Raw genomic sequence first — 14953 nt, forward strand, 5'->3', positions numbered from 1 at the left:
CCTTTAAAAAAAAAATTCAATTAACATTTTTATTGATTCATCTATTCTGATTTTATTTTATAAGTCAAATTGATTGTTTTGTGCTATCAATTATAAATCAACTTTAAAATAAAAAATTAATGGTTCTGCAAACCCTGCTTTTCAATTCCCATCCTGAAAATAAGAAATAAAAAATTAATGAAGATGATATAAAATAATCTATATTTCAAATTATTTTATTTGTATAATTTTGTCCGAGAATTTCATGACGGAGAAAATCTCGGAAATTTCTCCATTACTTCGTTCCATAAAAAAATCACGGAAAAAAACATGTAAAACGAAATCCCACGTGCTTAAAGTTGCGCCATCATTTTTAATTAATTTTAAATTAAAGATATATGAAGAAAAAAAATAGTTAAAAATCTAGGAATTCTTTAAAATAATTTTCAAATCTAGAAAAAAAAAATTTTAATTTCTTTTAAACTCATATGATGAGCTACACGGAACGATCATCATAAGGACAAACGTGATGAGTTCCATCAAGTTGACCTCGATCGTTTTTAGTGCGCTAACGATAAAAAAATAAAATAAGAAAAAAAAATCAAAAGAAGGTGCAACAAAGATATCATCACATTTATGGTATGTATAGTTTATATGTATGTTTATACTGTATAAATAAATGGAGAAAATCAAGTATTTCGACAGACTGTCCAACTAAAATCGGGTTATCGGTACGTCGACCCAATAAATGCTTCACTTGGTGAATTAATTTTCATGAATATTTTTTTTCTTTTTCAATTCGAAATCGAATATTTAACTAATTTCTTTTTTTTTCTTTATTTTCTACTAATTGATTTATAGGCAATGTTTCAAATAATCGAAAATTCATTTAATCAAAAATTCATTATGCCAAAAAATTTATTTTATGATAATTCATTTTATTTATTCATTAAACTCGAGTGTATTTGTAGATAAATTTTTTTTCATTTAAAATTAATCATTAGAATTGCATAATGGTAATTTAAATTAAAAAAAAAAAAAAACTTTCAGCTCATTTTAACTTATGCTGACTTTTACTTTGTCAAAAGGTCAAACGTGTGTCTCATTGCGTATCTCATCTAACCATATTTTCAACTCCTCCATTTGTCATTCAAATTTCATTTCAACATTTCCATCATCAACCTATGCATTTTATAAATAAAGAAAAATAAAAAAATTGTATTGTTTGAATCCTACTGTCATCGGCAGTTAAAAAAAAAAAAATAGAAAAATGTTTTATTTTCTAGTCTTTTAATAATCTACATCTACAGCTACCTGACACGAAAATATATCTCTAATTTTTTATTTTTTTGACCTGAAAAATCAATTTCAAGTATGAGGGTTGATTTTTTGTGTTTGATAATAAATATAACATTTTTCTTTCAGAACATCTATCTTGGGTTTATATCAGTTTTAGAATTTTATAGATTTTGAGTCACCATGAGGTCAATTTATTTATAAACTTGAGAGCCAATGACGACTTGGGGCATATAGCAACAGGTTGAGGTTGTGAGGCATCATGTCGCTGGAATGCTGTTCTTCCTCTTTCTCATCAATATAATTTTATTATACTCACAAGCAATATGTGTATATTTTTTTTAAACATTCAAATAACAAAACATCGAGGAAAAAATAATTTTTTTTAAATACCAAAAACATTTGTTGTTTTGAACAAATAAAACTCATCAATTTAACCAATTAATTTACATGAATAATAATTAATAGTATATAAAAACATTGTTTTTTTTTCATCAGTTATTTAATTAATTTTTTTGTTATTTAAAATAATTAAAAATTCTTAGGTAATTTTTGCAACTCGTGAATGATTTAATAATGTATTTTCATCATAAAGTTTTCTAGATTAATTGATGTGATTCACGACAATAAAATATAGTGCCTCTTCTTTTATTCTCCGGTTTAATACACTTTGTTCTACTTTTTCATATTTTATATTTATTTATTTATTTTAACTTGAAGTTTCTTGGCAATTATGTAGGTTGTTGTCGCTCGTCTTTCCTTCAAATACGCACAAACGTCACAAGGATTTTGCTCATTCTTTTTATCGTGTTGGTTTGTTTTATATTTTATTTTTTGTTCCGTTATAGCTAGATCTGGTCGACTGTGTCCGCTTGTAAGGCCTCGTTTGTACAGATAGAGTTCCATTTCACGTTTCCTACTTTTTTTCTTTTTTTTTCGATTTATTATTCCATCATCAACACACATTCTTAACGTTTTTTTTATTTACTCTATTTTTTTTTTTTTTTAATTATTTTGTTAAACAGTGTCCTCGTAAATTACTCTTTTCTATAATAAATATATACATAACACTAAATTTTTTTGTCATCATTAATTATTTATTTGAAAAACAAAAAATTCAATTTTCTCTTATGTAAATTATTATTTTTTAAAAGTAAATTTTTTGAAATTATATTTTAATTTATTTAAAAGAAAACGTTTTTTTTTTAAATCGATAATTTGATTGTTGAAATGATAATAAATTAAATCTTATTATATGATGGAAATAAATTTTCTAAATTTTCATGTTTAGATGGATAATTTAAAAAAAAAAATATTTTCAATTCAGAAATTATTTCAAAGCGGCTTATTTCGTGGGACCCTTCTCGTATTTTTTTTTTTTCTTTTATTTATTGTTATTATTTATTTTTTTTATTCATTCGGAAAGGGATTCTCAATGGAGCACCTGTGTAGTGCATTCGGTGGAATAAGCGTCTACCTGAGCATTGAGGATGAGTAAGGCACCTGAAGGCACACCCATCATATCAAGGTTCTCACACAAATGTCTACTATACCTGTTTTTAACGAATAAAAAAAAAAAAAAAACTGGGGGCGAAAGACAGAAAAAAGAGCAAAGAAAAAAAGTCGAAATTCCAATGGTATATAAAATAGCTTACCATTTGGACATGTGAAGACGTTGTTTGGAACCTGAAAAAAAAATTAAAATATAAATCAAAAATTGTAATTTTATATTCATTATTAATTTATATAAGTTATGGTGACATAACGGTTTGTAAATTTCAACGAGATCAAGCTTGCAATAAATAAAAAAAACGAGTGGTAAAAAAGAAAGAAAATACCACTAAATATCTATGCTAATAATATCAATTTTTATTCATTCAAATAATTTGTTGCGGTATAAAAAAAAGTCATGAGATATTTAAAATTAAAATGAATAATTATAAAAATAATATACAAGCATAGTTTAACATGTCGACATAATGATGATTATGATGATTTAAAATTTGTCGAAAAATAATTATGACAAGAGTATGATCAGCACGATAAATAAATAAATATTCCATTTAAAAATTTATTTATTTTTTTTTTTTTGCAAATTTACTATTATCCATATATCTTGGATAAATTGAAAATTAATTTATTTAAAAATTAATTAATTCATCATCGTGCTGTAATGACTCGCTGTTATTATTATTTCAAATTTAATTTTTATTAATATTTTCATCTTTTAAATGTATTTTATTAAATGTTTATTTATTTTATTTATAATTATATATTATTAATTTCTGATTGTGAATATTTTTGACCGGAACATTTACAATATTTACGTAATAATAAAAAAAAAAAATTCTATCATTTTTTAAAATAATTTGAGTATTAATATTTATTTTATTTTTTCAGATGAATGAGTGAAAATATTTGTAAAAAATTTTCATTTATATAAATATATTTTTTACACTTGTTCTAATAGTTTTAAAAAAGACACAATGTGTGCGTGCAGCTTGGTCGAGTCTCGCTTTCACCTCATCGTCTAAGAAATTCACTACTATGAAAATAATGCACATTTACAACGAGTATTTCAGCCTCAATATACCACTCGGCTATGTCAATTATTTTACCGGCATTACTCTTGCCACATTGAATGTCTCAAGAGACAAGACATTTTTTTTACTTCATTTAAACAAAAAAATAATTTTTATATAAACAAACAGGTGATAGAAAATTTCACGTCATTCACATCATCAAATTATCATGAAATTTACTTGATATTACTATAAATTTTTTTATTTTTTAATAATTATAATATTTCTCATGGAAAATATCTCCAACAATTTATGTATTTTTTTTTTTCTTTTTTTTTTTAATTCTTCATTCATTGTAAAGGTCAAGATAATTATAATTTTTATATTTCTACAAATATTTGTATGAATTTTAAATTTATTATTTATTTAAATATTTAACATATTTATTTTTTTAATTTACCTGAGATTTTGTTTGTGGGAGATGGCACAAGAGTACGGCGACCCATACGGCCGCCACTGCTCTTATCAACATTTTTCTGTAACAAAAAAAGCGACAAATATTAATTAAAGAACAAAAAAAAATACCTAAAATACAATAAAATGTTATTTTAATTTTTCAAATATTTAATATATTAAAAAATATATTTTTTTTTATTCATTTAGGGTTTCAGTTTGTGATTAAACATGTCGAGGTTTTGGTTGCACTCGAAGTCTTATAACAACCGGTCTCAATTCCCTTGAGTCTTTTATGATGATTTCCTTTGGAGTAACACAATAAGAACATGCACACGCATATTCCTAAATATTTAAAAAAAAAATTATTATTATTATTCAATCTGTTTTCTTGGAAAAAATAATAATTCAACTTGTCAAACTGTTATTGTGTTTTATTTTTTTTTAAATAATTAATTGCTTTAAAATAATTTATACTTTTGATTATTTCAATTTTATAATTTTGTCGGTGTTTTTTCAATCCGGTTTGAGGAATTTCTTACGGTTTTAATGAAACACTCGACACAGATTACCGTTTGATTATATTGAAAATTAAGTAAATTTATTATATTTAAATTTTTTAGATTTTAAAACGAATTTCATAATAAAATTTGTGTAGAATTATTTCGTTTATATTTAATTTGTATTTTTTTTCAAATTGGGCTGAATATAAAAATAGTATTCCCACGTTAAAGTAAAAGGAAAAATAGTGAAAGAAAAAAAATATTAAAATATGTAATATTTAAGATGCATGGGTGTTTACTGTGCATAAGTTTATAATACACAATAAATGTTGAGAGTGTAATTTAGACGCAATACAGCTAAATTATGATGCAAGAAAATTCATCGAGTTTGTGACTTTATTATTTTTTTGAGATTGCTGATTCAATTGTATCATCCTGTGGGAAGTATTCGTGCATGTAATATGTATTGCGTATTTTTTTTTTTAGCTAATAAAATATACATACAAAATTATGTGTCGTTTTGATCGTGAAAGTTACCCATCAACATCAGCAAATTATATTATACTTCATGCCCGAATTAAAAATTGCAATGCGAAAAAAATGTAATAATATTATTTTCAATTCTCAGGTAAAATATAAATTTTCGTGGGAAAATAAATATACATAATGTAAATAATAAATCCTACAAGAAATTAAAATTTAAAAAAAAAAAAATCCAGTAAATAATAACGAGAAATTTTTTTTTTTTCAACATGATTTTAAAAATTTTTAAAAAAATTACAAGTTATAAAAATTAATTTAAAATGTAATGAATGAATTTTAAAAAAATTGTATAAAAAGAAAATTTTTAAATGCTAAAACGTAGTAATAAAAAAATTTTTAAAAATATTTAAATTTAAAAATGATTAATTTTTTAAAATGACAATAAAATTTGCCGATGACATGAAATATCATTTGTCATATACTAAAGAATCCGGATCTTGATTTATTATATTATTTATTTTATATATTTATTATTTTTATTAAATACGTATATATAGAAAATTTTTTTAACTTGTATTTGAAAAATAACGGTGAAGTTATGTGCTGATGTGCTGATGACTCCACTACGGGCGCCACATATATAAATGTTTATAACTCACATACATAAACGCAACTTGAAAATAACCGGTATAAATATTTATTTGACACACAAGTTTGTATAAATGTATATAGTATTTTCAAAGTCATCATCAAGTAAAATTTACAGCAAAATAAAATCAACAATTTTATTAAAATTATAATGAATATTCAAATATTTTTATCTTGAAAATTTTTTTACTGTATTTAAAAAAACAATTATTTAACTTAATTAATTAATGAAAAAAAAAAAAAACAATTTAATAATGCATATATAGAGATAAATAATCGCAAGTGCCGTTTTCATAATTTTATTTATTTTATATTTTTAAAAAAATTAAAAAAAAAAACATGTAAATTTTTAAAAAAGTTCTTGCCTATCCTTTTGCAAAATTGTTAAATTTATCAATCGTATATAAAAGTATAAATTCAATGTGTTTTAAATGTAAATAAGCATATCTCTGTCATGAATAACTGTAAAGAGTCGTGTGTCCAACAAATTGAAGGTTAAAAGCCATATGATTTTACAGTTCAAACATGATATAGTACAACAATGTCAGTATAATATTATTAAATACAGTAAAATAATACTATTTCAAAAGCAATTTAATACTAAATAGTGTTCTATAATCATATATAATGCTATATTAACACCATTATAGCACTATGTAGTCCTATTAAAGCTCTACACTCAGAGAAGGATAAGTTAACAGTTAACATACCAATATGTTTACTCACAGTAGTATGTTATCCTATATTAACACTTTAATATAATTATACAAGCACGATCAAAGCTCTATTTAGCACTGCAATACTATTTCATAGCCTATTTAGCACTATGTAATTTTTAATAGTGCTATTAAATGCTATATTAACACTAACACAACATTCTACAGTATTACAATTAATTATACTTAATAAATAGCACTATTATAATTAACAATTAACAATAATAATAATAATCTTTTAAATAATTAATAGTAAAAAGACGTATGTCAATTGAAAATAAGCTTTTTAACCTTGAGTTAATATTGTACATTGTATATAGAAAAAAAAAAATTTTAAGCTAAAAAAGTGTAAGTGTACATAGTACTCATATACTCGCATTTAACAATTTTTATTTTTTAAATATTTTTTTTTTTTTAAATAAACATTGTGGCAAGGTTTTAGAGATAAATTTTTAAAACTGGCTTTTTTGGCATTTACGTTTCTTTTGATGCAATGATATGTAGAAAAAAAAAATAAGTAGGCAATTGCTTGGAGGGAATTTTATCGATGACTAGAAAGTGGATTCAGATAGTCCGTTAACCCGCAGTTTATACAAATATATTTATAGCCAATGGATGGCCAAGCTTATGCACACCTAGAGTTAACGGAAAAAAATTATTATAAAAAGTGAACAGTGTCTCTTTTCCTAAAATAATATTTTTAAACTTGCGTACTCATATAATATTTTTAAAATGAAACCTTTTTGTATATTTACCTATGTATTAATTTATTCTTTATAAATAAAAATAAAATGCAATTATTTAAACCCGCAGAAATTGAAAACAGATAAGATTACTTTAATTTTAACCAAGTGTATAGTTGTAATACAATTTCTGTTTTGTTGGAATATGCATACAACACTGTATATAATACACCTAATTCTCAGGCAGTAGGCCAAGCAACGGTTATTACGTACACACTCATGATAATCCAACTTCCGGATATATTATTAAATAAATAAAATAAACAATCGTCATAAACATGTCTTGTATACTATTTTTTTCTTTTTTTTTTCTTTTCATGTTTATTACCGATGCGTTAAATTGAAAATAAAATTGCACAAATAAAAGTGTTATATATATTTTTTTAAACTTTTATTTATATATTAAATTAATTTTCAAAATAATATATATTATTTATATATAATTTATTTGTTTTCTTTTTTTAAGGAAAAAATTGGGACAAATAAAATGTGACCCACAGCCTCGAGGGTTGTTTCAAAATATATTTAAACATTAACATTATTTAAACATCCAAAAAAAATGGAAAAAAAATTTATCTGATTTCTAGATTAATATCTCGTTAAAAATTGCACATGTTGGAAAAAATATATTTAAAGATTAACCCAGATTAAAATGATGCATATATACAATCAATATATTATAAAATTTTAGCATTTCATCATCAAACGGAATAAAGTATAAATTATAAATTCTTGTAAATGTATATTAAGATACATCGATGTTCTAACGGTTATTAAACACCTCTATAATTTTTATTAAATTTTTTTTTATTTTGTATATCGGTTTTCGTTTGATCACATCATCATTTGAAAATAAAAATTTTATAAAAAAATAAATACTCGAGAAATTACAAGACACATATACGGTAATTACTACGGTACCGTAAAAAAAAATTTAAAAAATTTAAAAAATTAAAAAATGATCTTATATAATTTATTAATTTTTTAAAATTTATTTATTTTGCAGGATGATGATGATAGGTTATTTGTGCAAGTGAAAAAATTAAAATTAAAATTAGATGAAAGAAAGGAGAGATTGATATAATAAAAAAAAAATAATTAAAGAAGGAAATTGTGGGGTGTGTTTGCGATAGGATCAGGTTTTACTTTGACCATAGATGTGATACAACAACAACAACATTTGTTCGATGACGTTGTCACGATGTTGATAGAACGGTGAATCGATTGGGGAAGATATCACGATGTAAAAGTACCGCTTTGCCATTGTCATATGATTACTCAAACAGACTTCCGATGCCTTAAAATGGATGTCAATAATGTCATGATGTATTAAACATGCCAAGCAAGTATTTTAATTTGAAAAAAAAAAAATTATTTTTTCATTGTAAAATAAATAAATTGTTAAATTAATAATTGATATTTTAAATTGAAAGGAATCATTGTTTTTTCAAGTCTTGATAATTCTTGACCATGTAAAACAAGTTTTTCAATGAAATCAATAACCCTTCTCTCAATAATTTTTTTTTATATATAATTATTTTTTCTCTGTAAACGAAGGTTGTAAGACTTCAGGTTGTTTTATTGGCTAAATTATTTCGGAACAATTTTAAACAATTATAAAAGTTTTTTCAAATTACAAATTGATATATAAAAAATTGAATTTAAAACTACCCTTATTGATAATATTTTCATGGCTTTAAATTATGTGTTTTAAAAATTATTTTACAGAAAAAAATCGGTAGAAATATTTTAGAAAATTTATACAAAACAAAAATTTGCACGTCAAAGACCAAAGTAGAGTCATCATTAAAATAAAAATGTTAAACAAATTCTCACATTTATGTATATATAATTAAATATTAAAATAAAGTTTGTCGGTTAATTTATACACTTCAGTATGAGCCGTTAACTGAGCATCTTTCATAACAGTCATGTTTTATAAGTTGAATATTTTCTTGATTATGATAAATTTATGAATCTATTTGTGCATCCGGTATGAGCTGTATTAAGTTCCGTTAAATTGATTCTTAAAAAGTATATATAAAGTGTGAAAATAATAATGTTTATTGTAAAAATAAAAAAATATATACAATTTATTTTTTTGCATTCTGGAATTTATCTAAATTTGGAGTTGATTGTAAATCACATGAGACAACATGTATCAAGAACCGGACATTTATAGAGAAAGCCAACAGTGAAATTTTGCGATTTAATAAACTTATTCATCTGGTCTTGAATCAATTGAACTTGAATTACAATAATCATTGAAAAAAAAATAATTTAAAATATGGAAAATAAAAGAAAATTAAATATTTTTACAAAAAAAAAAAAAAAAAAAGTATTACAAGTGTTGTTGTTGTAAAATTTTGTGTATAAATAATTGTTTGTTTTTTTTTTAATTATGAAAATTTCATTGGGACAATAAAACTTAGAAAGTCACCAAGTCAAATATATTTTATTTGGAAATATTTAATTCACATGAAAGTTAATATAAATTTTCACATTTAGTTGCTTCTTCTGTATTTTTATTTTTCTCTTTTATCGTTTTAGGAATTAATACATTATTCTCTAAAATAAAAAAAATTATTATTCTCATGGTTTATGAATATCAAGGGAGATCTTGAAAAAAAAAAAAAAAAAAAAAGCTACCGAGGGAATTTGCACTATATAGAATTATTCCGAATATTTAAATTTTGTTTTTATGGAAATAAAAAAAATTGTGGTATGAAATATATTCAATGTTGTAAATTGATAGAGCGGAATAAAAATAATCAAATAATTTTATAAAATTTTGATATTTTAAATATGATAGACATGACTAATCTTGCGTTTAGTTTAATTTTTTTTTTTTTGATTTTTTATAGCCAGTTAAGCAGGGTTCGTTGACCGACATGCTCCATGATGCCCAAAATTTTAAAAACTCACGTGGACCATCAAGATATAAAATTGATCAGATTAAATGTAAAAAAAAATGTGGTTAATTTTTTAAAATTTTCTTTTTGTCAAGATATTTTTTTTCTCGAATTTTTAAACGAGCTTTTTTTAAAAGCAATTTTATTATTTAAAATTTAGATATTTCTAAATGAAAAAAAAAAAATGATAATAAAATTAATTAAAATTAGATTATTTTTAAAAATTTAAATTATTCAAAAAGTTAGAATAATGTGCTGATATGATAATTTTTTTTTAAGATATATAAAAGTTGTGATACGCAGGAGTGGATTATGGTACGAAGGTGTGGCGAATAGCAAATACTTGGTACTTCTGGTTTATCAACCAACAAACGGGATAACACCGTTCATTCGAAAACAAAATGATCATTTAAACAGCAGATAAACAACTTTCACATCATTTTTTTTTTTTTTCATTATTCATTTTTTATTGTCATAATATACGCTGTAATTTAAACTTAATAATTATATTTATTTAACAATAGATAATTTGTATTTTTAAATAAATAATCTAATTTTTTTTTTGTTATTTTAAAGAAATGCTTAGAAATAAAAAAAATTAGTTTTATAATGAAATATTATTTTAAACAATTAAAAATATATTTGATAGATTTTCTTTTTTTGTTTTTTGAAAATTTGCAATTTTTTTTTATGCTGAAAAATATTCATGTTTTATCTCAAATACATTTACAAGATTAAAAAAAATCTTTTGTTCATTTTTTTTTCTTTTAGCGTCTTGTAAATGCTAGTAGCTATTTTACCTTTCTCCCTTTAGTCAGACCTTGGAAACTTCAAACACAAGGTAAGCAAATAATCCAAAACATAAAATTATAAAAAAAAATTCATCTATTGTGTTAAATATAAAAAGTTTTTTATTGATTAAAATTTTAATTTTTATAATATTATCTAAATAAGGAATTGAAATAAATTTTTTTTTTTTCAAAAAACAAGACGCTTACAATTGCCGGTACGTTCACCTCCTAGTTAAGATACTCCTTACTGGGCACATGAACACTGGACAAGTTGATTTTCCAGGAAATACTCCAAGTATTTTTTTTTTTTTTCAAATATCAACTCACTTGTGTAATACAATTTTTTTTTTTTTACTTTTATATCCTTCACTTATTCACAAAATATATAAATAATTTAAAAAAAAAAAAAAAAGTTTTTTAATTTAAAAATTCCCGCAATTTTTCACGTAATAATATTTAAAAATTCTTAAGTTCTTTAATATAATTCTTTAAGTTATATAATATAATTTTAAATTTAAGTTTGAAAATTATTATATATTTTTTTTTTATATAAACTCTGTGTTAAATATTGTTAAAATATAATTCAGGGTCACGGAGCTCTTTTTCTCCGGCCCGACAAGACGAAACTGAAGACATGGTGCCCAGGTGAACGGCTCAGTAGTTGGGTTTGTGTTACCTGGTTTACCTGGCTGAAAAAGGAAGACATGAAAAAAAAAAAAAAAAAAAAAATAGCAGCAGGGGAGTCAAGAGAGAGGTGTTTTATTCTCTCTTCATACTTTTATAATCGGTTGATGTCGGAAATCTTCGGATTTAAAATTCTCTTGTATGTCTGTAGAGGATGGAAAATAACTATAAAAAAATAAACATAACTTCTCTCGGGCGCGGCGGTGATATGTACCCTGGGGTTGGTATGCGTTCAAAAGATCAAGAAATACTTTTTAACCTGCTTCTTATTATTATGTATTTCAATATTATTATTATTATAAATTTTTTGATTTTTCATCCGTTTCTTCGGTTGAGTTAATCTCAAGAATTTTCATCTCTTTTTATTTAACCTATATTTTGTATTTATAAATACTAAATTATATTTTTGAATTGTTTATTGTATAAATATATTTTATCTCTTTAATTTTTATATATAAATAATTAAAAAATTAATATGATTAGAAATTTGTTTTTTAAATTTAATTTGTTAGCTAATGGGATATAGAAATTTAAATGAAAACGATAATACAATCGTGGAGATATTAATGCTAGTATAGAAAATATCATTTTAAATTTAAAATATAATACCAAGACAAAAGTATAAATAAATAATATAAATATTATATTTAGAAAAAATAAAAAAAGAGAGATCGACAACCTTTTAATTTTCCGGTTATAAATCGTATATTAAATCTTACTTTCTTACCGCATGTAATTGCATAAGTGATTTTCAAATTTTCAAAATAATAATAAAAAGACTTGAAAAAAAAAAATTACAAATGATATACTTGAAATTAATTCAAAGAATAAAAAAAAATAAATATTTGTACTTGTTAATTTTATTTGATGCTAAGAAAATAATACAAAAATGATAATTAAAAAAAAAAAAGGAATCAAAGAAGACGATGCATTCCGTTAGTGGTTACTGGGTCTGATGCACTTTCAGGCGTTCAACCCGTCGACTTCCATATCACTGGCCAGGCACTGCACACGCAAGATTCATAAAAAAAAATATATATTTATATATGAAAAAAAATTAAAAATCATAAAGCATACAGTATTTGAATGAAACATGAAATTATTTTTTAAATTATATTTTTAATCTTCTATGAAAATATATAATTTTGTATAAATAAATTTACAATATTTTAATTTTATTTATAGCTATATTAAATTTTATAATATAATATTTTTTATATTGTTTAAAATACTGTACATGCAATGACTAATAATGAGTGGGCGTTGTCAATATGACCTTGAATGAACAAGTTTATATGTGAATTGATTAGATAGACATTTCGGCCAACGGGCATTAACCTCTTGATTTTTATATATATTGCAAACTCTTTGATATCCCGGGATAAAATTTATTGGATATTAACAATTAATACTCACTGACCTATATTTTAACATTGATCATTTTGAAATAATCACCATGACAATGTGACCTGATTAAAAATAATTTTTTATTTTGTGAAAGATCATCTTTTACTGATTTGTTTTTTTTCGTTTAATTTTTTATATATTTTTTTTTTATTATATTAACAAGTTTCATTATATTAATAGACATGACAAGCCAACATCGTCATCAAAAAAAAAAAAAACATCACAATTTATTATATTTAGTTTTAAGTATCAATTTATGATTTATAATTTTAAACAATTTTTTTAATTAAGGCATTAAAAATTAATTATAAATTGTTGAATTATACTCATCAAATTTTTTTGTGATTTTTAAAAGTAGAATGATAATATAAAAATCCATGACCCATTTTGATATTATCAGAGTATATAGATTGTTATTTATAAATGTCAAACACATGACGAGTATATTTTATTTTCATAATCTTGAAAAATAAAATCTAATCAATTTTTTACTTGTGAGGAATTTTGATAACATGATTAAATATTCTGATGACAATATACACTGAAAAAAAAATGACAAAAAAATGTGGGACAAGCCCAATTTGTTGGATGATAAGAACGGGGGTCACACCTCTTCAAAGGTCACACGACCCCCAAGTTCTCCATCACCAGGTTTTTTTTTTTCGTTGGATCAGGTGATATTACAGCGGAATCTGGTGACCGTCCCGACCACGGCCACCCATCCGCTAACTGACCAGTGTCCCTCGTTGGATCAGGAATGTTTTACGCTGGAATCACGATGACCGCACTGGCCACGGTCATCCATCCAACAACTGACCAAGGGGTACGCGGTGCTTAACTTACGAAACCGTACCCCAACTTGACGCACCTTGCTATACGGTTGCCCCGATATTTTTTTTGACATAAAAATTATATTCAGTGTTGTCTTTGAGAAAAAAAATTAAAAACAAATATAAATGAAAAAATAATTAAAGCCATCAAAACAGCAGCACTGTTATGATGTATTGACAATCAATCAACAATAAAAATAATATAATATTATTTTTGATGGTAATGAAATCGTGTTATGAATTAAAGTAAAATTTTATTATTAAAAAGGTATGCAGAACGAATGATGATGGTGATAAATTACGATGAATATTGAGGTAAGGGGAATCATGATATAAGTATGCAGAAGGTTTTTCACCTGACCAACGGTGATGACGACATCGTCGACAGGAAGCTGCCAAATGTATAACGGTACATCAGTCACACCAACACCATTTTTAATTTTTTTTTATTATTAAAAATAATTTTAGCTTTATAATATTTATTTATTTATATGAGTAAAAATTGAACAAATATATTAGCAAAATTTTCAATTAGTAAAATGTAAATAATTTTTTCTATTGACTTTTTATCTGTTAATGTAAATTATACTTAAACTTTTTACTTCAACATTCCTAAACATTATAAATGCATGCTTCAGTTTAGCAAGTATATAATTTTTTTTTTTCTATTTTTTATTCGTAGAAAAAAAAATATTGTATTTGAATGATAACAAGCAGCAATGAATAGCCACTGAAGCACGCAGAATCTACCAAGACCAAACGGTACTTCTTTGAATAAAATTATGCTGTTCACCTTCTGTCGTTCAATTGCACCAAAATACCACATTGCATAATGATTTACTATCAGCATTCAAACTCATCAATTTACATGTCAATCAAAATAATTAATTCCATGCACTCTATATAAGATTTCTCTTTTTTTCAGAAAAACCTTGAAGATGAAAAAAAAAAAAAAATATTGGGAGAATGGACCGGAACGATATATA

At 23.7% G+C, this 14953-nt stretch overlaps 1 long non-coding RNA gene across 1 annotated transcript; it reads right to left on the reverse strand.

The window, feature by feature from the left end:
* Window positions 1-135: 135 nt before the first annotated feature.
* On the reverse strand, window positions 136-11410 carry LOC122859278. Its single transcript, XR_006374336.1, has 4 exons — window positions 11254-11410; window positions 4258-4333; window positions 2931-2961; window positions 136-153 (listed from the first exon to the last, which is right to left on the reverse strand). It is a non-coding gene; the product is annotated as an uncharacterized LOC122859278 (long non-coding RNA).
* Between the last annotated feature and the right edge of the window lie 3543 nt (window positions 11411-14953).

Source organism: Aphidius gifuensis, linkage group LG6, assembly GCF_014905175.1.
Source record: "Aphidius gifuensis isolate YNYX2018 linkage group LG6, ASM1490517v1, whole genome shotgun sequence".
Taxonomy (NCBI): domain Eukaryota; kingdom Metazoa; phylum Arthropoda; class Insecta; order Hymenoptera; family Braconidae; genus Aphidius; species Aphidius gifuensis.